Raw genomic sequence first — 27,822 nt, 5'->3', positions numbered from 1 at the left:
ATTACAGATACAATCTCCAAATTTTGTATGTGTGACGGAATTTGATGTAGAAATAAATTTATAAAATTATACTCAAATCGGTTCAGATTTGGATATAGCTCCCTACATATATTTTCGGCAGATTTTCTTATTTTATCCACCAAACACGCTATATATGTCCAAATTCGCTGAAATTTGCAATGTGTAACGGAATTTGGTCTAGACATAAATGTGCCGAATTATATCGAAATCGGTTCAGATTTGGATATAGCTCCCATATATATTTTCGGCCGATTTCCTGTACTTTATGCAACAAACACGCCATATTTGTCAAATTTCGCTGAAATTTCGAATGTGTTACAGAACTTGGTCTAAAAATAAATGTGCCAAATTATATCGAAATTGGTTCAGATTTGGATGTAGCTCTCATATATATTTTCAGCCGATTTCCTGTATTTTATGCACCAAACTCGCTATATATGTCCAATTTCGAAATTTGGAATGCGTAACGGGATTTGGTCTAGGCATAAATGTGCCAAATTATATCGAAATCGGTTCAGATTTGGATATTGCTCCTATATATATTTTCGGCCGATTTTCTGTATTTGATGCATCAAACACGCTATATGTGTCCAATGTCGCTGAAATTTGGGATGTGACACGGAATTTGTTCCAAAAATAAATGTGGCAAATTATATCGAGACCGGTTCAGATTTGGACACACTATATACGTCCAAATTCACTGAAATTTGGAAAGCTTGACGGAAATCGTTCTAGAAATAAATGGGACAAATTATATTGAAATCGGTTCAGATTTGAATATAGCACCCATATATATTTTCGGCTGATTTTCTGTATCTTATGCACAAACCACGCCATGTATGTCCAATTTCAATGAAATTTGGAATGTGTGACGGGATTTGGTCTAAAAATAAATTTGACAAATTATATCGAGATCGGTTCATATAGGAATATAGCTCCCATTTATATTTTCGGTCGATTTCATGTATTTGTTACGTATGTATGTTCAATTTCAATGAAATTTGGAAGACTTAGTAGAAGTAGAAGTCATCATTATTTACACAAGTACTTATAGTTGGGAAGGAATTGACCAAGGATACAGCTATTAAGTATCATATCTTTGAGAGACTTCTTAAGATTTATGTTTTATTATGATATATCTAAATCAGTAGGAATACTTATAGGCGGAAAGGCTTTCGGAGGAGTGTTACCTCCTGAAACATACAAAAATACCATAGTAGCTCCATAACAACCCTGAATAGGTATATAACGCCTTCATATCTCCTATATTTATTCGTTAAAATATTAAAAACGTTAATATAATTATGGCATTCCATTATATTTTATCGTAGTCGGGGCAGCAAAGCGCACCGGGTTCACCTAGTTATAAATAAATATGCAACAGATTGTACTGATTATTTGTGTTTTTGGGTCATTAACTGGAAACGCGAAAAACAGTTTGGAAAAATGCTCTTTCCATATCCCAAGCATACTATATCAGTTGCCAGATTACCTTGCTGGTCTCTGCTTATACCAAAGAAATCTGTTTGATGTTTTACTCTTTGGTAGATGTAGAATTTTTGGACTTCATTCTGGCTCCTGTACGTCTCCCTCCCTCTTTTTTACTGCGGAAAAGACGTTTCTCCTCTCTTCTTTCCTCCCGATATCTCTGTCGTGCGCTGATTGTAAGGTAGCGCTATATGCCACATTTTTTTTTCGGTAGCAGCACGACACTCCTGGTCATACCGTGGATTCCTTGGTGGAGGTCTCCGGTATCCAAGTATGGATTTTGAGGATGCTTGCATAAAGTGTGCAATACTTTGTCAATGTGCTGATATGTTATCGGGACGAGGAGTACTTTGATTAAGCAATTGGACCAGTTGAGTGGAATATGCTGTGGCTATCTGTTGTGTTTGCAGCTTATCGATGTCTAAATTCCGTGTTGTGTCTGTTCGTACTTTGCTACGTTTAATCGGCTAAGTACCTTTGCTGCAACAAGTTTGTGGTCTGAGTCTATGTTTGCTCCTCGGAACCATCGTACATCCAACACGCTCGATGAATATTTTCCATCTATTATAACGTGATAAATTTAATTTATTGTTTTTTTTTTTTTTTTTTTTTTTTTGTAGACAGCCAGTTGCCCTTATGAATGTTGAGGTGCTTAAATCTGGAGCTGCTAACTACCATGTTTTTTGCCGCTGCGAAGTCTATCGAAGCCTCATTCAATTCTGAGATGTATCATTTTCCCACTGTTGGGTCAAACATATTCTCCTTTCACATTTTGGTATTAAAATCGCATAAAATAATTAAAATATCATAGTCTGGACAACGGTCATATGTTTCTTCTAAGCGCTCGTAAATATATCATTGAGACCATAAGAGCAAATAAAGCTGATGCTGAAGAATTTAGCTTTTATTCGAATTGCAACAAGTCATTAATTCACTGGGGTGAAGCTGGAGACCACATGTTTTAACCTCCGACCAACTACAAACAAACTCATGCTTTATGTCATGGCAGCTTAATACAGTGCGTCACCTTTAGGTGTTGTTGTAACGCCTTTACCGGCCTTGTATTTTTCAAGTATTGCTAGCAATGCTTAACTGCACCTTTTCTGTATCGATTTTACTACATTTACTAACCAACGGTATTTTCGTTGTCCTTGGACCCCAACCCGACAGAATTTTTGCATCAGAAACTTGAATATTTTTCTGGTCAGCTTTTGTAGCACAGTGTCATTTATCGATATTTTCCGAAAAATTAGCACTGTCTCTAATCCAAAACTGCCTGAAGAAGCGCTTCAATGCTTTTGCGATGTACCAGAGAGTTCTTAATCATTGTCTTGGCTACAATTTACCTTTGGTCCCATACAAAATTTTTATGGAAACTTTGAGGCCCCAGCGGCACATGTTAACATCTTCCAATTGTGTTCAAAATTTGGCAATATTAAAATCTAACAAAACTAAACATTTTAGCACCAATTTTAGCCAGACTAAAATAATCCGATATAGATTTTTTAAAACCACCCTAATGTATAATCGTATATTATTCAATATTATTTTTTAATATTTTTCTGCGCTGCCATTATTCGTTATTGCCATGAAGAGTAACCGACCGTGGACCAGAGATATTCTTCCTTTATCCCAGTACAATCTTTATGTCATACCCATGTCGGTTATAAAATGTGCATTTGGTCGCTTTTATTGTGACTCTTAAATCATTCGTGAGGTTGGCGAATAACATTATAGATTTTTGCTTCTTTCCATTCTTTGCATTTGTTTCTAGCATTATCACTCACTATTTTTAAAGCAGTTTCCTTAAATATTTTCATTTTTAATTTCTATTGTTTAAAATATCAATAAAATGTTAGTTTCTAACATAATTTATTAGCATAATTGTTTGTCACAGCAACCACTTTATTCTAATTCCGGAAAATTTGATAAACAAATTATAAATAAGGTTATGTCAAAAGTTGTCAAAGCAATGAGTGACCACAGGCAGTGGTCAGTGGCATAAATTGTTATCAGTTTTTTTAATATAATGTGGCAAATTTAATTAAAAATATTAATTATATTTTCGGTAACGAATAAATAATAAAGTGTGTTCCTTTCACAAGTCAAGCCATGACACAGTAGGAAAAAATTAGCAAACAAATTTTGTTTAAAAATGCAAAAAAAAACAATTTGTAAGCACAAGAATTGTAAAGCACATACTTTTGACTTCTAAATCAGAGGCCTTCTGAAAACGTAATAATAGTTCCATTAAAAACTCTTGTGCCAAATAAACCTATTACAGTTTATAAAACATCTCAGCAAAAAATATTCTCGAAATTGGAAACAGAAAATATGTTATGCATACAATTGTGAATTATGTTGAATTTATCCCTATTTGATAAAGTTTTTTTGTGAAAATTTTTCGTAAAAGAGAGCCTCCCTCTGTAGTTACAAATTTGCACTCTAGAATGCAATACCGCTAATATTATTCTCATACATATAACCATTGATCAATTACATAGTTCAATATAGGTATTTATTTTACCTTGCTGTTTTTTTTTTTTTTTTCAACTTAATCAGTTACACCAAACGCTTCACAGGAATCAATTTCAATGATCACAACAATAACTACAAATTTGTATATTGTATTAAAGCTTAAAGTATTACCAACATCCGCTTACCGAAAATTTGTCAGCAGCCAGCAACAAAATTTGCATGCATTGTTTGCTTTGGTGGAGTGGGTGGAATAAATTGTTTATTATGATGTTGCTGGTCCTGGTTGCCATTGATGCCACTGCCACGAATAAACTGAACTGCTTGCATTTTCAATGCATGTTTTGCGCTGAAAAATTATGATAAACTATTTATGTACTGATGTGTGCACAAATTGGTGGTCATAAGTTAAATAGAGCTAACTAGTATTTTGACAAAAATTATATTGTATGCATCAGGGTTATGACTTTTTTACAACCACATATCCCTGTATCATAAGGTATAGGGGCACACGACATAACCGAAATGACATAACCGTTGGTTTCTATATTACATATATACTAGCCGGCCCGGTCCACGTTGCTGGCCCTTAAAACAGTTCTATGTTATCTTTTCTTAAGTAAATTATATTTTTCTTACGTCGCAGAATAGTCGGGAACTGCAAGTAACGGTAATGTTAACTGAAGACTTGCTTTCCAATAAGACCAACGCTTCGTTATGTATAACATCTGGTATTTCCATTGATTTGTAACATATTTCAGAAATTGGGAGTGTTCGGGTCTCACGGCTAAAATATATGCCCAGGGTTGGGGAAACGGACACGTTCGTAAGTTTATATAGCCTATTTCCACCAGGGGCCATACCTGTACATCATCTGAAAATGACATGGAATTCGGTTCAGAAGTTTTGGAGATATAACGTATTTAAAAAAATGGGCGTGCTAAAAGGGTTTTAAAATAAGGAGGGCATGGGGAAGGTACACAGTCCCCTCCAAAAGGCAAAAAATATCGCCTATTTTAACCACGGGTGTTCAAGGTGGGCCATCGCTGTACATTCTCTGAAATTTTAAAGAAAATCGGCTCAGAAGTTTCAGAGATATAACATATTTAAAAAAGTGGACATGGTCGGGTCTTTGAGCCCTCACTAAGTACCTAGGGTCGGAGATTCAACCACCGTTGTCTCACAAATTTGTTTTCTAAGCCATACGTTGGTAAGTTTTGCAAAGACAGAGTTTTAATAAAATTGGGCAAAGGGGAGGTACCCCGCCCCCTCTGAAAATATATAGACTACTTTCACCAGGGGTCATCCCTATCCATTCCTTGAAATTTTCAAGAAAATCGGTTTAGTAGTTTCGGATATATAAAATATTTAAAAAGTGGGCGTGGTCTGGTCCCAAATGAGTACATAGGATCGGAGACACAACAACCATTGTCTCCCAAATTAATTTTCTCTCCGATACGTTCATCAGTTTTGTTAAAATACCATATTCAAAGAAATAGGGCATGGGGGAGGTTCCCCGCCCCACCGTAATTCAACAAAATATATAATCTATTTTCACCACGTAGATTCTCTGATATTTTCAAGAAAATCGGTTAAGTAGTTTTTGATATTTAAGCCATTTAAAAATGTGGTCGGGGTCGGGTCTTTAGGCCCCACATCAGTACCTAGGCAGGAGACCCCACAACCATTGTCCCGCAAATTAATTTTCTCTCCGATACGTTCGTCAATTTTGTTAAAATAGCGTTTAAAAAAAAAAATTACCACCGGTGTTCCCTGTACATTCTCTGAAATTTTCAAGAAAATCGGTTCAGCCGTTTTTGAGTCTATACGGAACATACAAACATACTAACATACACACATTGTCTTTATACCCTCCACCATATAATTAAATTTGTCATTCCGTTTGTAACACATCGAAATATTCGTCGGGGACCCCATAAAGTATATATATTATTGATCAGCATAAAATTCTATGTCGATTTGACCATGTCCGTCCGTCCGTCTGTCTGTCTGTTGAAATCAAGATACAGCTCGCAATTTTAAAGATAGAGAGTCAAAATTTGGTACAGAAGTTTTTATTACTTGCAGGATGGTTGGTATTAAAAATGGGATATATGGGTCCACGTTTTGATATAGCCCCCATATATTTAGGGGTATAAAACTTTCCCCCAGAATTTTGTCGGTATCGGTCCACACCTTCATATAGCCCCCATAGAACGGTACCTCCCGATTTTCGATATTTAGACGGTTTTAGCTTCATTATCCTACCAAAATGGCTGAAATTAGGTACGTAGTCTTCTTTAGAAGTATAAAACTTTCCCCCAGAATTTTGTCGGTATCGGTCCACACCTTCATATAGCCCCATAGAACGGTACCACCCGATTTTCGGTATTTTGAAGGTTTTAGCTTCATTATCACACCGAATTTGCTGAAATTTGGTACTTAGTCTTTGTTGGTGTAAAACTTTCCCCCAGAACTTTGTAGGTATCGGTCCATGCCTTCATATAGCCCCCATAGAGCGGTACCTCCCGATTTTCGGTATTTTAAACGTTGTGACCTCAATATTCCACCGAAATGGCTGAAATTTGGTATTTAGACTTCGTTGGGTGTACTCAAACTTCCCCTATAAATTTGTCGGTATAGGAGACACAACAATCATTGTCCCGCAACTTAGTTTTCTCTCCGATACGTTCGTCAATTTTGTTAAAATAGCGTTTTTAAAAAATAGGGCATGGGGAAGGTACCCTGCCCCCTCCGAAATTCAACAAAATATATACCCTATTTTCACCACCGGTTCCCTATACTTTCTCTGAAATTTTCAAGAAAATAGGTTCAGCCGTTTTTGAGTCTAAACGGAACATACTAACATACACACATTGTCTTTTATATATAAGAAGATAACATTATTTCATATATCATAAACATTAAAAGTGGTTTGTGCGGGACCTTTTTCAATCTTTACATACATGAGAAATAAAAGTTATTTTAGTCATCAATAGGCAAAAAGTCATTCATTCGTGCAACAGGAAATAATTTTTTGAGAACAAATTTTTTTCATTTCATAGTATTTTTTCAAAAAAAAAAAATTTCAAAGTGGTTTGTGCGGAACCTTTTTTTATAATAAAATGGAATGAATGTTACTTTAGGCATTAATAGACATAAGTTCATTCATTCTTACTACAGGAAATCATTTTTGAGAAAAAATGTCAAAAAGTCATAACCCTAGTATGCATAGTGGAGAATATTAGATGAGACAAGAATTAGAAAATTCATTACGTACAATTTATATGGAAACATGGTGTACGTGAAATAAGTAGGACCTACTTTACAAAAAGTACAAACCAAAGTGGGAACTATAAGATGCCCTATTTTTTTAGGTTAGAAGGTAAGAAGAGACAAGGATAGGGTTTTCTCCCTAATAAAGATGGCAATGATATGGAAAATCCGACTTATTACTAAGTCCGAACAACGAACTGTGTGGTTGGATCTTTCTAGCAAAAATCAATATCTTCGAAACGGTCAGAGACACAAGAAGGAATTGTTCATTATGCTTTTTCCCTTTTCATTCGAGCATCGTTCATTCTCATCCAAGAAAAATTAGCCCAAAATGAAATGTATAGTGTGACTTATGCGAGCCATTTTTACAATTATTTTTATAATATATTTACATACGTTATTTTTGAAATCAAAGCTACAGCAAATCTTACAGGCTCTGTGCAATCTGTCATCATGCAGGAGCAACATTGTATATGGAGGCAATGTAAACGTCATTACGATACTCGCACATTGTAAACATGAATTCGAAATCTGTCTGACTATATGCCATTACAAGTGTATACAATAAATGTATACAGTGGGAGTAAAAAAGAAAGAATGATTATTCCCAAAGCGATTGTAAAATAAATTGAAACTATTTTTCCACAAACGTCCTTGATGGGCAAGGAGAATCAGCGGAGTGCAATGGTTGATATGCCTGCCATAGTTTTCTTAATGAACAATAAAGCATAATCGGACAGAATTCGATGGTCAACTTTCATATTATGTAAAATTATTTCATAAAAAATCCACACTTGAAAAATTATTTCATAAACAAGTAAAAAAGTATCAGTCGGTATTGCCGACAGAGATATACCCTCAGCCTGTGTATTTTGAAACAATATGTTCCCAAAACACGTATGTATTTAGGTGGTTTTAAAAATGCTGGGCGTTTGAACAGACAAAAATGTTGATTAGGATTAAAGATCAAAAGATAATAAAAGGAATGGATCGACATTGACCGTTATGGAAGTGGATTTCCAGCCACAACGTATTGTGCCATAGGGGGTTTTTACACTCTTCGGGCTGTTTGCTCAAGAAGTAAGGACTTGCCCCTAAAAAACTTTTACCATCGTAAATGAGGCAGCGAATGCAAGTGGCTTCAACAAAAATCAAAGTGATTTGATATCAGGTCTTAAAGTGAACTTATCCGAAATTTTCTGTGGGAGGTACCGGCTGGAGTGGACAAATATAGTCCATATTTGAACCTGATCTATATCTAGTAGATATATTAGGATGTGTAAAGTATGGACTAATTCGGCCACTCCCTTCAAGAGTTACCGTATGAACAAATTTTCCGAACATTTTTGAACTTTTGTGGGGGATGTACTTGAAGGAGTGGACCGATATGGCTAATCTTCAAACGTAAACTATGTTTGGACAAAATATTACTAAGGCCAAATTTTGGACCGAATCGGCAGGAAATTTTCGGAAATTTTGTGTGGGAGGTACCTGAAGGAGTGGACCTGTTGAGACCGTATTGGAACCTCATATTCCTCTAGTAGAAAGTTTACGCTATACAAAGTATAAACCAAATCGGTCACTCCCTTCAAGAGTTATCGTGCGCACAAACTTTCCGAACATTTTCGAACTTTTGTGGGGGAGGTACCGGAGGGAGTGGACCGATGTAGCTCATCTTCGAACTTAAACTAAGTTTGGGCAAAATATTACGAAAGCCAAAATTTGAACCAAATCGGTTCATCCATTCGAGAGTTATCGTGCGCTCCAGCCAGCAGGACAGACAGACAGACGGACGGACATGGCTAGATCGAATCCAAATTGTCTGAAACACATTTCGTCCTAACATACTTGGGGTCTAAAACCATTATTTCGATGAGGCACATTTTCATCGTATCAAAGTGTATATACCCTCCTTAGCCTAAAGGCTGAGGGTATAAAAATCCACGCTTAGAAAATTATTTTTATTAAAAATCCACACTTGAAAAATTATTTCATAAAAAATCCACACTTAAAAAATTATTTCATAAAAAAATCCACACTTGAAAAATTATTTCATAAAAAATCCACGCTTAGAAAATTATTTTATTAAAAATCCACACTTGAAAGATTATTTAATAAAAAATCCACACTTGAAAATTTATTTCATAAAAAATCCACACTTCAAAAATCATTTCATAAAAAATCCACACTTGAAAAATTATTTCATAGAAAATCCGCGCTTGGGAAATTATTTTATAAAAAATCCACGCTTGAAAATTGTATTTCATAAAAAAAATATTTCATAAAAATCCACGCTTAAAAATTATTTAATAAAAAATCATTACATGAAAAATTAGTTCATAAAAAAGCCACGCTTAATAAGTATTTCATAAAAATCCACGCTTGAAAAATGTTTCATGAAAAATTCACAGTTAAAAAAATATTTCAAAAAAAATCACGTTTAAAAAAATATTTCATAAAAAAATCCAAGTTTGAAAAATATTTAACAAAAAATCAAGTTTGAAAAAATATTACATAAAAAATTCACTATTGAAAAATATATTGCCTAAAAATCCTCGCTTAGCACAATATTTCATAATAATCCACGCTTGAAAAAATATTTCAAAAAATCCACACTTGAAAAAATTTTTCATGAAAAATCCACTTTTGAAAAACATTTCTTGAAAAAATCCACACTTGAAAAAAAAATTTTAATAAAAATCCACGCTTGAAAATTTTTTTCATAAAAAATGTAGGCTTAAAAATTATTTCATAAAAATAATCCACGCTCTCAGAAATATTTCATTAAAAATCCACGCTTGAAAATTTTTTTCATAAAAAATCCACACTTGACGAATTATTATTTCATAATAATCCACCCTTGAAAACATACTTCAAAAATATTCACGTTTGAAAAAATATGTCATAACAAATTCACGCTTGAAAAATTATGCTATAAAAGATCCACGCATGAAAATTTATTTCATAAAAATCCCCGCTTGAAAAATTATTTTTTTATAAAAATACACGCTTGAAAATTTATTTCATAAAAATCCACGCTTGAAAAATTATTTCATAAAAAAATTCACGCTTGAAAAATTATTTCATAAAAGATCCACGCATGAAAATTTATTTCATAAAAATCCCCGCTTGAAAAATTATTTTTTTATAAAAATACACGCTTGAAAATTTATTTCATAAGACTCCACGCTTGAAAAATTATTTTTTTATAAAAATACAAGCTTGAAAATTTATTTCATAAAAATCCACGCTTGAAAAATTATTTCATAAAAATACACGCTTGAAAAAATATTTAATAAAAAATCCACGCTTGAAAAATATTAATAAAAAATCCACGCTTGAAAAAATATTTAATAAAAAATCCACGCTTGAAAAAAGATTTAATAAAAAATTCAAAAAATATATAATAAAAAATTCACGCTTGAAAGAAGATTTAATAAAATATCCACGCTTGAAAAAAGATTTAATAAAAAATCCACGCTTGAAAAAATATTTAATAAAAAATCCACGTTTGAAAAATTATTTCCACGATTGAAAATTTATTTCATAAAAATCCACGATTGAAAATTTATTTCATAAAAAATCCACGCTTGAAAAATTATTTAATAAAAAAGCCACACTTGAAAAATTATTCCATAAAAAATCCGCGCTTGAAAAATTATTTCATAAAAAATCCACGCTTGAAAATTAGTACATAATAATCCCCGCTTGAAAAATTATTTCATAAAAAATACACGCTTGATAAATTATTTCATCAAAAATTCACGCTTGTAAAATTTATATAAAAAAAATTCATGAATTATTATTGAATCGCTTAGAAAAGTAATACACCATACTTTGTCCCTAACTGTACATTGATCCCACAGCTCAAAATAAAGAATATGTCGAAAAAATTATTTGGCATAAACATTTTGGCACAGCAAAATGTTGTAACTAATAAATAGTTTTTTTTTTTATTACAAATAATCTAAACCAATCAGTTTATTTATTTTACTCTTCTCTCACACTTTTACAAATGAAATATAGCTTAGATCTAAGGTCAAATGTATGCCATCGTCATCGTCATCGTCATCAACATCATCATCCTCGTCATCATTGTGCAAATAAAAATGCCATTAGACGTAATTGATGCCATCAGCTAATGTGTGATTTATGTATGCATATTGGGTGGGAGGAAGTGCCCTTGAACCAACTATGTATGCTATGACAAATTACGCAATTGCCACAATTGACATTTACAAAATTATTCATGGTTTACTTTACGATTTCATAACATATGCGGAGAATTAGTAAACAATTTGTAGATTAGGAGAATGTGACAAGGTTAAATGATAGTTGTTATAGTCAACAAAAAAGGCAAAAGGCATTCATTTGCGCAAAAGGAAATAATTTTTTGAGAAAAAAATTTCACTTCATAGTCTTTTTTTCAAAACATGTTTCTTAAAGTGGTTTGTGCGTGACCTTTTTTAATACTTAAATGGAATAGACGTTATTTCAGTCAATAATAGGCAAAATTTCATCCATTCTTGTTATAGGAAATCATTTTTGAAAAATAAATGTCAAAAAGTCATAACCGCTATGGAGGTACCATTCCTAATCTGAGAGTCCGCAATACCTACTCTATGGGGGCTACATTAATCATCTATACCCACAATTATCTGTAGGCATGTTTTATACCCATATCGAATACTTATACCAAATTTTAAGTTATTTTGGTAGGATAATGTGGCTAAAAATTTCAAAATACCGAAAATCGGGAGGAACTTTATAGAGTCCCCGACGACGTTGTGTTATAAACTCATTTTACAAAAAGTGATAATGACAAATTTAATTTTGTATACCCTCCATATTATGGACCATGTCGGATCATCCCTTCAGGGAGTTCCTCCTCAACATTTCATCACTTTTGCGATTTAATCCATTTTAGGACACTTCTCGGAGTTGAAATAGCGGGTAGTCGTTGTGATTATGGCTACCATTATTGTTACAGGCTAAGGATATTTAGCTGTTTATGCATATTATGGACCATGTCGGATCATCCCTTCAGGGAGTTCCTCCTCAACATTTCATCACTTTTGCGATCTAATCCAGTTTAGGACTCTTCTCGGAGTTTAAATAGCGGGTAGTCGTTGTGATTATGGCTACCATTACTGTTACAGGCTAAGGATATTTAGCTGTTTATTCCATCATATTTGTAAGGCCTCCAATTAAAGTTTTTGTGATATAAATGTAGAACTTTAATTAAAGTCTTCGTATTAAAGTTATTGCGATATAAATGTAACATCATACCATATCGAATTAAAGGACTTTGATTGAAGAATGATGACCCGCTCTACCAACGGCGAAACATGCATGTCACATAGTGGTGGTTGTGTGGGTTCGAATCTTCAGCTTTCCTTTTTCAATTGCTAAAATAAACGGTCAAAAATAACGGCCATTCCAACTAGAAATTAATTAAAAAAGGAAATTATTTCGTTTTATATCTTTTCATGCCAAACAAACAATACAACAATACGTGCCAAACGTTTGGCACGTATTCTTATTGGTTGCTTTAAGAGTATATGGGAAATGTTGCCAATTCTTTCATATTCCATTTCCAAAAAAAATTAAGTTTTTCTTTTCGCGCTACATAAACAATTTTTGGTACATATGTAGATTAAGAAAAAAAATCGCCAGGTCAAATCCGCTCGCGAGCAAATTTTTGGTTGTTGCGGACATAAGTTATCGCGGTTTTACTTCTGCTTTTAAGAAAAAATTGTTATAAAAAGGCTAATTATTTTTATGAGCACAATTGTCACTAAGAAGATATCACGAAGGGAAGTAGATTCCATAATATTTGTAAAATATAACTCAGAATTCGAGGAATTTACAAAAAATTTACAAAATTTCAAATGTAATCCGATTTTTTTTTTTCAAACTTTACCCGTCAAAAATTACAAAAAAATTGGTTTGAAATAAAAATTTCACGGGGGATCAAATGAGGCCACAATTATAGTGATCGGGATAATAGTTTGGATGTTACAGCCAAAATAAACACATATTTGGGTAACATATAATAAATTCTAGAGTTGAAAGTATTGGAAAAATCTAAAGGAGTACTTCTTTTATTTTTCTTGAAACTCCCAAGAAAGTTGGCGGATTTTGCTTTATCTACATTCACATAGAAGATTTCCCATTGAGGATAATTACCGGGTTGTTGAAATAACTCATTAGGCTTCTTGAAGGGAAACAGAGCTCAAATAAACCGTTTCAATTTATATGAATATTTAATATATGTGTAAATCGCGTAATTATCAAAATCATTTGAATTTCTCGTAACTCGCGTTTTAGTAGATGGATTTTCACGGGGAATGATTTATTGGATCCGGAACGTAAAAAACCAAAATGTGCAATGGCGTACAAGGTATTCCAATAACAATTGCAAATATTAGACCCGAAAAATATGATTTTTAGAAAAATGTTCGCACAAAATTTCCGCATTTGTATGCAGATTTCTATGAAGCTGTGTAGTCTACATTCACGACACATATATCAAATAACTCAGAATCGCGAGACACGTTGGCTTCAACCCATTTTTACCCATTTTTATAACCTCAGCATTTATGCTAACGAGGGTATATATATAGAAATATCCGTCTGTCTGTTTGTCTGGCTGGCTGGTGCGCACGATAACTCTCGAACGGATGAACCGATTTCGTCCAAAATTTGGCTTTCGCAATATTTTGTCCAAACTTAGTTTAAGTTCGAAGACGGTCCACTCCTTCCGGTACCTCCCCCACAGATGTTCGGACAATTTGTGCGCACGATAACTCATGAAGGGAGTAACCGATTTGGTAAAAAAGTTTGCACATCGTGCAATCTATACCAAACTTAGATGAGGTTCCAATATGGACTCAATCGGTCCACGCCTTCGGTTACCTCCCACACAAAATTTCGGATAAGTTCAGAATAGGACCTGCTCTCGAATTTTGTTGTAACAACTTGTATTCATTGCCCTCCATACGACGGTACAAATTTCATCAGGGGAATGTCCATACTTCCCGAGAAAGATGCAAAAAGCCCCTATGACACCGTGTGTAGTGGTTGGAGCGCAAGATAATTCTGACACTTTTTTACTTGTTTAACATAAATATAGCCACAGCTTCCACGCAAATTATCTTTTAGGGCCAATATTTTTTGCCACGTCCAAAAACATTTCATTTCATCCAAAACTATTTAATTTGTATAATATACAATCCTAAGTCCAATGTTCTAAAAGGGTAAATCTTGGCTTCAGCTATGTAAAATTTTCAAAAATATTGGTGATATATTTTATTTTAATTTTGAAAAAAATTAAATTCTTCTCGATTCAGATTTCATCATGAAAAATAATTTTCTACTTTTAAGTGCATTTATAAATAAAACACTGTTACTTAATTTTTTTAATTATATACTTATTTTCTAGTTTTTAGTGCATTTAAAAATAGAACACTGAAACATATTAATTTTATAATTATTTTTAATTTTTTGTAAATACATTTTTAAGATTTTCAATTTTATTTGTATATACTTGAGATTATAAATGATACTTAATGATGGGCTTACATTTATTAATTAAAGGTATAATGTTAGTAAAAATTTATTTAGGTTGGTAGTTTCTCATCCTGTTGATTTCATATGCTTGCCCTTCTTCGAAAAGCTTGGATGCTAGATACACCACTGCGTAGTCCACAGTTGACCCTTGTAATTTATGAACAGTTGAGGCCCATGATAGTATCAGTGGAAGCATTCTTCTTTCAGCAGTTCCGTAACTGAACTTAGCAGAAAATTGTATTGTTTTTGGCTGAATCACATGTAAACCAATTCTCAACGTCAAAGTCAACCCTTACTGACGGTATATCTGTTTCGTACATTTGTTCTCTGCGGTAGTGAGGCCAAATTATGTTCGTTATAAATCCTATTGATCCATTAACTAATCACTTTGTTTGATCAATGTTAGATTGTAACATCACTTTACCTAAAACAAAAATTTCCAAAGTTTTTGGCAATCCGGCGGTCTTATTGATGTCACTAGAGATGACTTCATCCAAATCTCTGTTTCCCAATTGGCGTGCTGCGTCCACTAACTGATCTTGTGCTTTGATAGTATACTCGTATATTTTAACATTTCGATTTTTGAACCATTGCAGCACAGCTGTGTTGTCGGGTGGTATAGCCCCCATATTACGGGTGAAGCCGTTATATGGGAGCTATACCAACACCTGGATCTATGTCACAATTTTTGGTGGAGAAATTTCTGTACCACTGGAATCTCCAAATGCCAAGTTACACGCAATTCGGTATAAAAATGAAGATAAAATCCTTAAAACACTTGAAATCGGGCGGTACCGCTATATGGGGGCTATACCAAAACCTGGACCTATGTCCATAATTTTTAATGGGTACGTTTCTGTACCATTGGAAACCCTAGTTGTCAAAAAACAGCCAATACGGGCTTAAAATGACGATAAAATACCTTAAATCGAGTGGTACCGCTGGATGGGAGCTACAGGAAAAAATGGACCCATATTGGTTTTGGTGTTCATATTCATGTATTGTCATCCAAATCTGAAAAGTGTACAAAGTTTTAGCTCGATTGGTCAACAACAACTGTGTGAAAAATGAGTTACCAGATTTGAAAAGCAAATTAGATAAAAAACTGTAAAACAGTGTAAAAATGGACCAATATTGGTTTTGATTTCATATTCATGTATTGTCATCCATATCTGAAAAGTATGCAAAGGTTTTAGTTCGCTTGGTCAATTACAACTGTGTTAAAAATGAGATACCGGATTTGAAAAGCATGTAAAATTGAAGACTGTACAACACTGTAAAAATAGACCAATATTGGTTTTGATTTCATATTCATGTATTGCCATCCAAATCTGAAAAGTTTGCAAACTTTTAGTTCGATTGATCAACTGCAACTGTCTGAAAAATGAGTTACCAGATTTGAAAAGCAAAATACCGGAAATCGGGTGGTACCGTTATATGGGGGCTATAGGAAAAAATGGATTTTGGTTTCATATTCACGTATTGTCATATAAATCTGAAAAGTGTGCAAAGTTTTACTTCGATTGGTCAACTGCAATCGTTTTAAAAATCAGTTACCAGATTTGAAAAGGGGGTTAAATTAGACACCTTAAAAACACTGTAAGAACGGACCAATATTGGTTTTGATTTCATATTAATGTATTGTCATCCAAATCTGAAATGTGTGCAAATTTTAAGTTCGATTGGTCAACTGCAAATGTGTGAAAAATTAGTTACCAGATTTGAAAAGCAAAGTAGATAAAACACTGTAAAACAGTGTAAAAATGGACCAATATTGGTTTTGATTTCATATTCGTGTATTGTCATCCAAATCTGAAAAGTGTGCAAAGTTTTAGTTCGATTGGTCAACTGCAACCGTGTTAAAAATGAGTTACCAGATTTGAACTAAACACAAACCAAAACAAGTTAAACAAGTAAGAACGTCGTTAAGTTCGGCCGGGCCGAACTTGTTATACCCTCCACCACAAGTTGTATTGAAGTAAAAAGGAATAATTAGTTTCCTTTCGTGTATGAAGAAGACTTAATACAAAATTTCAGCAATTTCGGTAAAACAATGTGATGCACCATTCTATGGGGGCTATTTCAAAACGTCGATCTATACCGACAAATTTCTGACGGAAAGTTTTTAGGCTCAAAGAAGACTAAATACCAAAATTCCTATATTTCGGTAAGAGAATGTGGCTAAAACTAAAAAATACCGAAAATCAAGAAGTAAGCTTCTATGGGGATATAGGAAGACGTGGACCTATACTGATAATACTCTTCTGGAATATTTTATAACTCTTGGAAGACGAAATAACGAATTTCAGCCATTTCGGTTGGATATTGACGTCACAATCTTCAGTATTACGAAAATCAGGAGGTACCGTTCGATGGGGGCTATATCGAAACGTGGACCTATACCGACGAATTTTAGTCAGAAATGGGGCAATATGAAAGCGTGGACCTGTACAGACATATTTCTGGCGAACAGTTCTATATCACATTCAAGACTAAATACCAAATTTCAGCCATTTTGGTGGAATATTGAAGACTCAACCTTCAAAATACGAAAAATCGGCAGGTACCTTTTCATGGGGGCTATATGAAGGCGTAGACTATACCGACAAATTTAAAGGGGAAGTTTGAGTACCCCCAACGAAGTCTTAACACCAAATTTCAGCCATTTCGGTGGAATATTGAGGCCACAACGTTCAAAATACCAAAAATCGGGAGGTACCGTTCTATGGGGGCTATATGAAGGCATGGACCGATACCGACAAAGTTCTTGGAGAAAGTTTTATACCACTAACGTAGACTAAGCACCAAATTTCAGCCATTTCGGTGTGATAATGAATCTAAAACATTCAAAATACCGAAAATCGGAGGTACCGTTCTATGGGGGCTATATGAAGGTATTGACAGATACCGACAAAATTCTAGGGGAAAGTTTTATACCCCTAAAGAAGACTACGTACCAAATTTCAGCCATTTTGGCACGATAATGAAGCTAAAACCTTAAAAATACCGAAAATCGGGAGGTACCGTTTTATGGGAGCTATATGAAGGTGTGGACCGATACCGACAAAATTCTGGGGAAAAGTTTTATACCCATAAAGAAGACTACGTACCAAATTTCAGCCATTTTGGTAGGATAATGAATCTAAAACCTTCAAAATACCGAAAATCGGGAGGTACCGTTCTATGGGGGCTATATGAAGGTGTAGACCGATACCGGCAAAATTCTGGGGGAAAGTTTCATACCCCTAAATAAGACTACGTACCAAAGTTCAGCCATTTTGGTAGGATAATGAAGCTAAAACCTTAAAAATACCGAAAATCGGGAGGTACCGTTCTATGGGGGCTATATGAAGGTGTAGACCGATACCGACAAAATTCTGGGGGAAAGTTTTATACCCCCAAAGAAGACTATGTACCAAATTTCAGCCATTTTGGTAGGATAATGAAGCTAAAGCCCTAAAAATACCGAAAATCGGGAGGTATCCTTCTATGGGGGCTATATGAAGGTGTGGACCGATACCGACAAAATTCTGGGGGAAGGTTTTATACCCTTAAAGAAGACTACGTACCAAATTTCAGCCATTTTTGTAGGATAATGAAGCTAAAACCTTAAAAATACCGAAAATCGGGAGGTACCGTTCTATGGGGGCTATATCAAAACGTGGACCGATATATCCCATTTTCAATACCAACCATCCTGCAAGTAATAAAAACTTCTGTACCAAATTTTGACTCTCTATCTTTAAAATTGCGAGCTGTATCTTGATTTCAACAGACAGACAGACAGACGGACGGACGGACGGACGGACAGACGGACATGGTCAAATCGACATAGAATTTTATGCTGATCAATAATATATATACTTTATAGGGTCTCCGACGAATATTTCGATGTGTTACAAACGGAATGACAAATTTAATTATACCCTCCATATGGTGGAGGGTATAATAAAACACTGTAAAAAAACAGATATGGTTGTTGCCTTTCTAAATTAGCTTTTACACGAAGTGAGCTATTTTATTTTTTTCTCGTGTTCTAAATTTTAGTGAAATTCCAAATTTAGTGGACTAGAACTTTTAGGGAACAGCATAGAAACAAATTTCGTTTTCGCAGAATGATACCTGAGGGTGTCCTCTTTCAGCCCATATATATATTTTGTACCAGATATGTTCCGTCCGTTAAACACTTTGTTAAATTTATTGAAATTACATGGGTAAAAAATTGTGCTTTCGAAACCGTTTACAATATTAATTATAGTTTTTTTTTTTTACTAAAATGGACATTTAAAATATGTCAGTTTTTATATGAGTTTTTATGGTTTTTTTGAAAACCAAAGAATATAAATTTGAAAAAAAATGTTAAACGTTTTTTTACAAAAAATAATTTCCAAAAAGTTGTTGCAATTTTATGTATGCTTTTTCGTTTGTTTATTGATGTTTGACACTTTTGAATAGATTGGAACAAATGAAAACCCTAATAAAAACATTCATATTTTGAGTAAAAAAACTCAAAACTTTGACCTTGAATTCCTATGCAACAACTACTTCGTTCATTTTTGATGCATAGGCAAGATTAAGTATTATCTGCTGAACAAAAGAATGAAAATACCTCTATTATGAAATTCATGAAAATATCTCTATCCGTTCAAAAGATACAGAGTTTAGGCCAGAAAAAACGATTCTGAACCACTGTGCGACGTTTATAAGATCGTTACAGACGAATCTTGGATCTAGGCGTATGAGCCCGGAACAAAACAGCAATCACACTGGTGGGCCTTCGAAGGCGAGCCAAATCTAACGAAAGATGTTCATGGAAGAAGCACACGGCAAAACTGACAATGTGGCGACTATACCGCTTGAGCAATGTATAAATTCGAAAAACGAACAAGAGAAGACGAATCATTGTCCACCATGACAATGTGAGCTCTCACACATCGCTACAAAGCAGCGCCTTTTTGACCGGACAAAACTTGGAATTAATGGGTCTTCCGCCATACAGTCCTGACTTGGAACCCAATGACTTCATTTGATTTCCGCGCATCAAGAAAAAAGGCGTGTTCAACGATTTTCGTCGCCAGAAGACGCTGTTGAAGCGTTCAAAAACCATGTACTGGAAGTGTATCAATCGGAGTAGAAAAAGTGCTTGAACAATTGGTTTGAGCGCATGAAAACGTGTATAAATCATGCTAGAGACTACTTAAGAAAACAATAAAATTATTTTTGATGGTAAATATTCGCGTTTTCATTATAAGGCCCCTCGTATAATTTAAAACACCATTGGAGATCATTTTGAAAATTTTCCATCAACTAGGGTTTAAAACCTTGTACCAAATGAACAATCTTTATAAAACGCAAACAATTAGCTGGAATTGACAAAAACGATTGTTGGAGGCACAATACTATATACGAAATTTAACAATATCTTTACAATACATATATTTTGCCCTTCAAATATTGTTGGATCAATCATATTTTTTTTCCTGCGTATAGATAACGCTTAAAGATCCTCTTCTAGTGGTCTACAAAGATTCTTCTCTTGTTTTATTTTTTTTTTTTTTTAAATTAAAATTAGTAATCCCTTAAACCCTAGCTCTTGAATATATATTTATAATCAATTTTATCTCTTTCAGGTGTCATACATCTTCATTTAATTAATCTGAAAATAAAGGTAAGAATAAATAAAATAACAAAATATATATTTTCTCATTTTAATTAGGTTAACAATTACGAATAACTGTACAATCTCACCTTCAGTCTGAGGTCATCAATATTTTATTACAACATTTTCTTTAAACATTCTGTGGTAAAGTTAATTAACAAAATGTTAAGTATGTACCATCACAAATTAGTCATGACCATATTACAACAACGACGTTGAAACACTTCAGAATTTCCATGGAATGTGAACGAGGAGAAATCAGATATTTTACCTTCTCTTACTCATGACCATAATTAACATGAAGAACAGCAACAACGATGACTGGACTAAAGTTATTTAATACGAATTTTGTGTCATTACCATGGTCATTCAATGCTAGAATGTTGGTACATCAAGTGGCATTTATACAGAAAATCCTTTTGGTAAATATCCTTTTCCCCTTGCTTGCTATGTTCTTCTCTGTTTGTGCTCCCTCTCCATCTTCTTCAGAATTTTTATAAAATAATAGCAGAAAATCTATTCTTTGAGGATATTTTAGATATTTGTCAATGTAAGAGATTAAATAAATATCTTAAGTCAACATGACACAAAGCTATGGTATGGAACATATATGTATGTATGTAAAAGGACAAGCTTTATAGCTAAAAGTTTGTGTTTAAATGAGTTTCCATTGTTGACACAAAATTTGTTTGCCAAAAACTTTAAATTAATAAAAATTAAAAGAAGTGACTCTTAATTAAATAATAAAATGGACAACATTTTCTGATAATGATCCTACTAAGGTTTAGTTAACTTTCATTAATAAGGCCAAATGACCTTGGGTCATGTGCCTTAATTTTTTGTGGTATGGAAGGCCATAATGTAACTTTTAAAGACGTAATTTTCATAGAGTATGGTTACAGATGAGATGTAGGGCGACTTAGTAGGAAGCCAAATGGGAGTATTTAAAGATAAAAAAGCAAATTGGAGTTTAAGAACATGTTTTAACTAGCGTATGGGCATCTTTATGTTGGTCAAAGGGCTCCTTTTTGACAACCATAAGGGCGTGTTTCTAGACTTCCATAAAATCGTCTTTATAAACGACCTAAGCGTCTTTATAGACGACCTAAGCGTCTTTATAAACGACCTAAGCGTCTTTATAGACGACCTAAGCGTATTTATAGACGACCTAAAGGGCATCTTTATAGACGACATAAAGGGCGTCTTTATAAACGACCTAAAGGGCGTTTTTATTGAGGACGTAAAGGGCGTCTTTATAGACGACCTAATAGCGTCTTTATAGACAACCTAAAGGGCGTCCTTATAGACGACCCAAAGGGCGTCTTTTTAGACGACCCAAAGGGCGTCTTTACAGACGACCTAAAGGGCGTCTTTATAGACAACCTAAAGGGCTTCTTTACAGACGACCTAAATGGCGTCTTTTCAGACGACCTAAAGGGCGTCTTTATAGACGACCTAAAGGGCGTCTTTATAGACGACCTAAAGGGCGTCTTTATAGACGACCTAAAGGGCGTCTTTATAGACGACCTAAAGGGCGTCTTTATAGACGACCTAAAGGGCGTCTTTATAGACGACCTAAAGGGCGTCTTTATAGACGACCTAAAGGGCGTCTTTATAGACGACCTAAAGGGCGTCTTTATAGACGTCCTAAAGGGCGTCTTTATAGACGACCTAAAGGGCGTCTTTATAGACGACCTAAAGGGCGTCTTTATAGACGTCCTAAAGGGCGTCTTTATCGACGACCTAAAAAGCGTCTTTATAGACGACTTAAAGGGCATCTTTATAGACGACCTGAAGGGCGTCTTTATAGACGACCTAAAGGGCGTCTTTATAGACGACCTAAAGGGCGTCTTTATAGACGACCTAAAGGGCGTCTTTATAGACGACCTAAAGGGCGTCTTTATAGACGACCTAAAGGGCGTCTTTATAGACGACCTAAAGGGCGTCTTTATAGACGACCTAAAGGGCGTCTTTATAGACGACCTAAAGGGCGTCTTTATAGACGACCTAAAGGGCGTCTTTATAGACGACCTAAAGGGCGTCTTTATAGACGACCTAAAGGGCGTCTTTATCGACGACCTAAAAAGCGTCTTTATAGACGACTTAAAGGGCATCTTTATAGACGACCTGAAGGGCGTCTTTATAGACGACCTAAAGGGCGTCTTTATAGACGACCTAAAGGGCGTCTTTATAGACGACCTAAAGGGCGTCTTTATAGACGACTTAAAGAGCGTCTTTATGGTCGATCTAAATTGCATCTTTATAGAGGACCTAAAGAGCGTCTTTATAGACGACCTAATAGCGTCTTTATAGACAATCTAATAGCGTCTTTATAGACAACCTAAAGGGCGTCTTTATAGACGAACCAAAGGGCGTCTTTATAGACGACCCAAAGGGCGTCTTTATAGACGACCCAAAGGGCGTCTTTATAGACGACCCAAAGGGCGTCTTTATAGACGACCCAAAGGGCGTCTTTATAGACGACCCAAAGGGCGTCTTTATAGACGACCCAAAGGGCGTCTTTATAGACGACCCAAAGGGCGTCTTTATAGACGACCCAAAGGGCGTCTTTATAGACGACCCAAAGGGCGTCTTTATAGACGACCCAAAGGGCGTCTTTACAGACGACCTAAAGGGCGTCTTTATAGACAACCTAAAGGGCTTCTTTACAGACGACCTAAATGGCGTCTTTTCAGACGACCTAAAGGGCGTCTTTATAGACGACCTAAAGGGCGTCTTTATAGACGACCTAAAGGGCGTCTTTATAGACGAACTAAAGGGCGTCTTTATAGACGACCTAAAGGGCGTCTTTATAGACGACCTAAAGGGCGTCTTTATAGACGACCTAAAGGGCGTCTTTATAGACGACCTAAAGGGCGTCTTTATAGACGTCCTAAAGGGCGTCTTTATCGACGACCTAAAAAACGTCTTTATAGACGACTTAAAGGGCATCTTTATAGACGACCTAAAGGGCGTCTTTATAGACGACCTAAAGGGAGTCTTTATAGACGACTTAAAGAGCGTCTTTATGGACGATCTAAATTGCGTCTTTATAGAGGACCTAAAGGGCGTCTTTATAGAGGACCTAAAGAGCGTCTTTATAGACGACCTAATAGCGTCTTTATAGACAACCTAATAGCGTCTTTATACACGAGCCAAAGGGCGTCTTTATAGACGACCCAAAGGGCGTCTTTATAGACGACCCAAAGGGCGTCTTTATAGACGACCCAAAGGGCGTCTTTATAGACGACCCAAAGGGCTTCTTTATAGACGACCCAAAGGGCGTCTTTATAGACAACCTAAAGGGCTTCTTTACAGACGACCTAAATGGCGTCTTTTCAGACGACCTAAAGGGCGTCTTTATAGACAACCTAAAGGGCGTCTTTATAGACGACCTAATGGGCGTCTTTATAGACGACCTAAAGGGCGTCTTTATAGACGACGATCTAAATTGCGTCTTTATAGACGACCTAAAGGGCCTCTTTATAGACGACCTAAAGGGCGTCTTTATAGACGACCTAAAGGGCGTCTTTATAGACTACCTAAAGGGCGTCTTTATAGATACACCCCGATTCATATTAGCTCAATAATATGGGACCTACAGTTTATCGCCGAGTCTGAACAGCATGTCTTAAGACGACTTAAAGAGCGTCTTTATGGACGATCTAAATTGCGTCTTTATAGACGCCCTTTAGGTCCTCTATAAAGACGCTCTATAAAAGACGACCTAAAGGGCCTCTTTATAGACGACCTATAGAGCGTCTTTATAGAGGACCTAAAGGGCGTCTTTGTAGACGTCCGTGCGTGCAATGGTATGCACACCCGCCTTGCACGCAGAAGGTCGTGTTTTCGATTCCCCTGCCATGTAACATCAAATTGTTAACGGTGGCAAAATACCCCTCAGTAGAATTGGCGGCATTTCCTGAGTATTTCAGGCATGTAAAGCTTCTCTACAAGTGGTGTCTTAAGACATGCCGTTCAGACTCGGCGATAAACTGTAGGTCCCATATTATTGAGCTAATATGAATCGGGGTGCAGTCATTGATATGAGAGAAGTCTCCCTTGTCCCGCCTGGGATGTGTGTGGTACAAGTATTATAGATGGGCTTCTATAAGAGGACCTGACGGTGTTCTATAAGAAGACCTGATGTTATTCTATAAGAAGACCTGATGGTCTTCTATAAGAGGGGCTGATGGTCTTCTATAAAAGGACCTGATGGTCTTCTGTAAGAAGACTTGATGGTATTAGGAAGATCTGATGGTCTTCTTATAGGGAACCATCAGTAGTACGATTCTTTTACTCATTTTTTGAGTTACCGACAAAAATCGTTAAAATTAAACTGCAACATTATGAATGAAAAGTTGAAATTAAAGTTGACAACACTCTTGCTATCGGTAGAACTTTACGACTCCTTTTATTCGTCGCTAACTTACCGGAAAATATCGTTAATTACCAAAATTATAAGCATTTTAATTTTAGCAATTTTTGTCGGTAACTCAAAAAATTTGTTAGAGAATCGTACTACAGGTCTTCTGTAAAAAAACAATATGATCTTCTATAGATGATATTTTACAAGAAGGCCGGTTGGTCCTCTATATGAAGACCAGATGGTGTTCCTTAAGAAGCCCTGATGGTCTTCTATAAGTAGACATTATGGCCTTCTTCCTTCATACGAAGTCCTAATGGTCTTCCTCTAAAAAAGACCTAATGATATGGTCTTCAATAAGAAGTCATATGGACTTCTTTTAGAATTCCGAATGGTCTTCTATAAGAATACCACATAAGGAGGTATTATGGTCTTCTATAAGAAGGCCTGGTGGTCTGCAATAATCAGACCTGATGGAAGACCTGATGGTCTTCTATAAGAAGGCCTGTTGGCCTTCTGTAAGAAGACCAGATGGTCTTCTACAAAAAAAAAAGTAGATGATAAGAATGCTTGACGGTCTTCTATAAGAAAAAGTCCTGATGGTTTTCTATAGGAATACTATAAGAAAATCTAATCATCTTCTTCAATAAGAAGACCTAATTGTCTTCTTCTATAAGAGGACCTAATGGTTTTCTATAAGATGTTCTAATTGTCTTTTATAAGAAGACCTAATGGTATTTTTTAAGAAGACCCAACGGTCTTCTATAAGAAGTCCTAATGGACTTGCATAAGAAGTCTTAGTAGTCCTTTATAAGAAGACCTAACGGTCTTCTGTAAGATTACTTAGTATATGAAGACCTAAGGTCACTAAAATATTCTCTATTAAAAATGTCTGGTCTTCCACAAGAATACCTTCTAATGTGGCATAAAATCACCATACGGTCTTCCGTACGAAAACCTCTAGGCTAAAAAGTTTATTTAAAAGATGATCCACTATGAAATTCCTCATAATTCACTGGGATTATTAATTTCGCTCGTGGAGTTCGGTCCATAGAATGCACATTTCCTAAACTTTCGTTCCATAGTTAAAACACATGTTGTTTGTTTTTTTTTTTTTGTTTTTATCGGCAGCACATAACTCAATTCAAATTTTAAAACTTTAATCCTTATTTCCACTCTGCCACTTTGCATGTTCATCATGCAAAAGTTTTATTTTCCTCTCCCATAGCAATGTGGGAAATGCCACTTTTAGAGAATTTTTGTTTGTTACGACAATTGCATTGTTGTTGGTGTGTGAAAAAATACTTTAACTTTTTGTTGTTTTGGTTTAATTCCATATTATTAATAAAGTTTTATTTCGTCATGCCAAGGACACCCACGTAGTCTCGTATAACCCTACCATCCTCAAACAAATCAACGTTTTTAAGTCGGTTTCTTAACTTTAAACTAAAACAAAAGCAATTGAAATATTTGAAAAAAAAACATGGAATAGGCAATTTTATAGATTGAATTGAACCTCCAATGGTTGGAGGATTAAAGAAAGCTTATACTGGTTTCACTAATACGACTCTTTGGATTTTAGGAGCATATTGAAATTCGTTACAAAGATTAGAAAAACAAAATATTAATGGTTGACACGTCCGCAATGTTCGCTTCCAAAGTTGTGAAAATCATCACAACCATTCTGCAATAATTAAACCTCTCAGTCGTACTATGTGCTGCTACTACTAACTCCAAAACTTTTTCTATGCAGTGAATCGTTTGATTCAACTAGTTCGTGCGTGAACTATACTATAAAATCTGCTTCAAGAAGGAGGTTCCTTATAATTGCACTAAAAATAATCGGCTAGCACTTTTTTTGAAAGTCGGAGAAGTATTTAAACGTTAAGTATCATTTTTTCTCATTTCTAAGGATGCGTACATTCATTTCCCCTCACTAGTAACTATACAAAAATTTAGACGTTTTTATAATAAACAGTGATGTTGGTCTAACACCTGGTTGTCAGATACAGCCAAATTTTATAATTATTCACGGAATTAAAATTAAATTCATTTGATAATTGCCTAAGAAGATTTCCCTTTGAAGTCTATTTGGTGGCTGTTGGCTTTGTTTGGGTGTAAAGTTTAACTGTAAATGCTTTTAAGGCTAAAAATACACGCCATATTTTTTATACCTTCGAGGGTGAACATAAAAGGTCAATGCTATGTTCGTTGCAAAAAGATATATCGCGGCCTTCAATCAAAGTCATTTAACGCAATGAGGTAAATGGTGATTTAATTTCAAAATACACATGTACACTGAGGCCTTGCTTTACTTATCTTTTTGTAACCCCCATGGATTTTTATACCCTCCACCATAACATGAAGATTATGTTAAGTTTTTCATTTCGTTTGTAACCCAACGAAATAAATACAATTTTTTTTGTTTTAAAAATCCACGTTGGATGTTCTAAAATATTTTCTTTTAAAAATCCATGTTGGATGTTCTAAAATATTTTCTTTTAAAAATCCACGTCGATGTTCTAAAATATTTTCTTTTTAAAAATCCATGTTGAATGTTCTAAAATATTTTCTTTTAAAAATCCACGTTGGATGTTCTAAAATATTTTCTTTTTAAAAATCCACGTTGGATAGTAAAAAATATTTTCTTTTTAAAAATACACGTTGGATGGTCAAAAATATGTTCTTTCATTAAAATAGTCTCAAGTGTATCGAAAGGTATTTTTGGCTATACAGTTAAACCTCGATTATCCGTGAATCGATTATCCGGGAACCTCCATTATCCGTGATAGAAAAGAAATGTTGGACTATTTCCCATTTCCTCTATTTTTCGTTATAAACTTCATTACCGGGGAGTAAAATCACACTTTCCAATTAATTTAATTAATCAAACAAAAGGTTGGCAAACGAAAACTGAAAATTCTCCCGTATTACACAATTCGTGTTTTATGGTATCACAAAAACC

General features: G+C 34.9%; 1 protein-coding gene across 9 annotated transcripts in view; it reads left to right on the top strand.

Annotated features, from left to right (window-relative positions):
* Positions 1 to 27,822, top strand: part of Sulf1 (Extracellular sulfatase Sulf1) — a 426,412-nt gene that overhangs the window by 360,256 nt on the left and 38,334 nt on the right. For all 9 annotated transcript variants that reach the window (XM_073988582.1, XM_073988620.1, XM_073988566.1 and 6 more), the window contains one exon: positions 20,463 to 20,500. The gene's annotated coding sequence lies outside the window, so the exon portion shown is untranslated. The remainder of the gene's footprint in view (positions 1 to 20,462; positions 20,501 to 27,822) is intronic.

Source organism: Musca autumnalis, unplaced genomic scaffold (assembly GCF_047663935.1).
Source record: "Musca autumnalis isolate F117 unplaced genomic scaffold, ASM4766393v1 scaffold_1, whole genome shotgun sequence".
Taxonomy (NCBI): domain Eukaryota; kingdom Metazoa; phylum Arthropoda; class Insecta; order Diptera; family Muscidae; genus Musca; species Musca autumnalis.
This window is presented reverse-complemented; position numbering and strand designations above follow the sequence as displayed.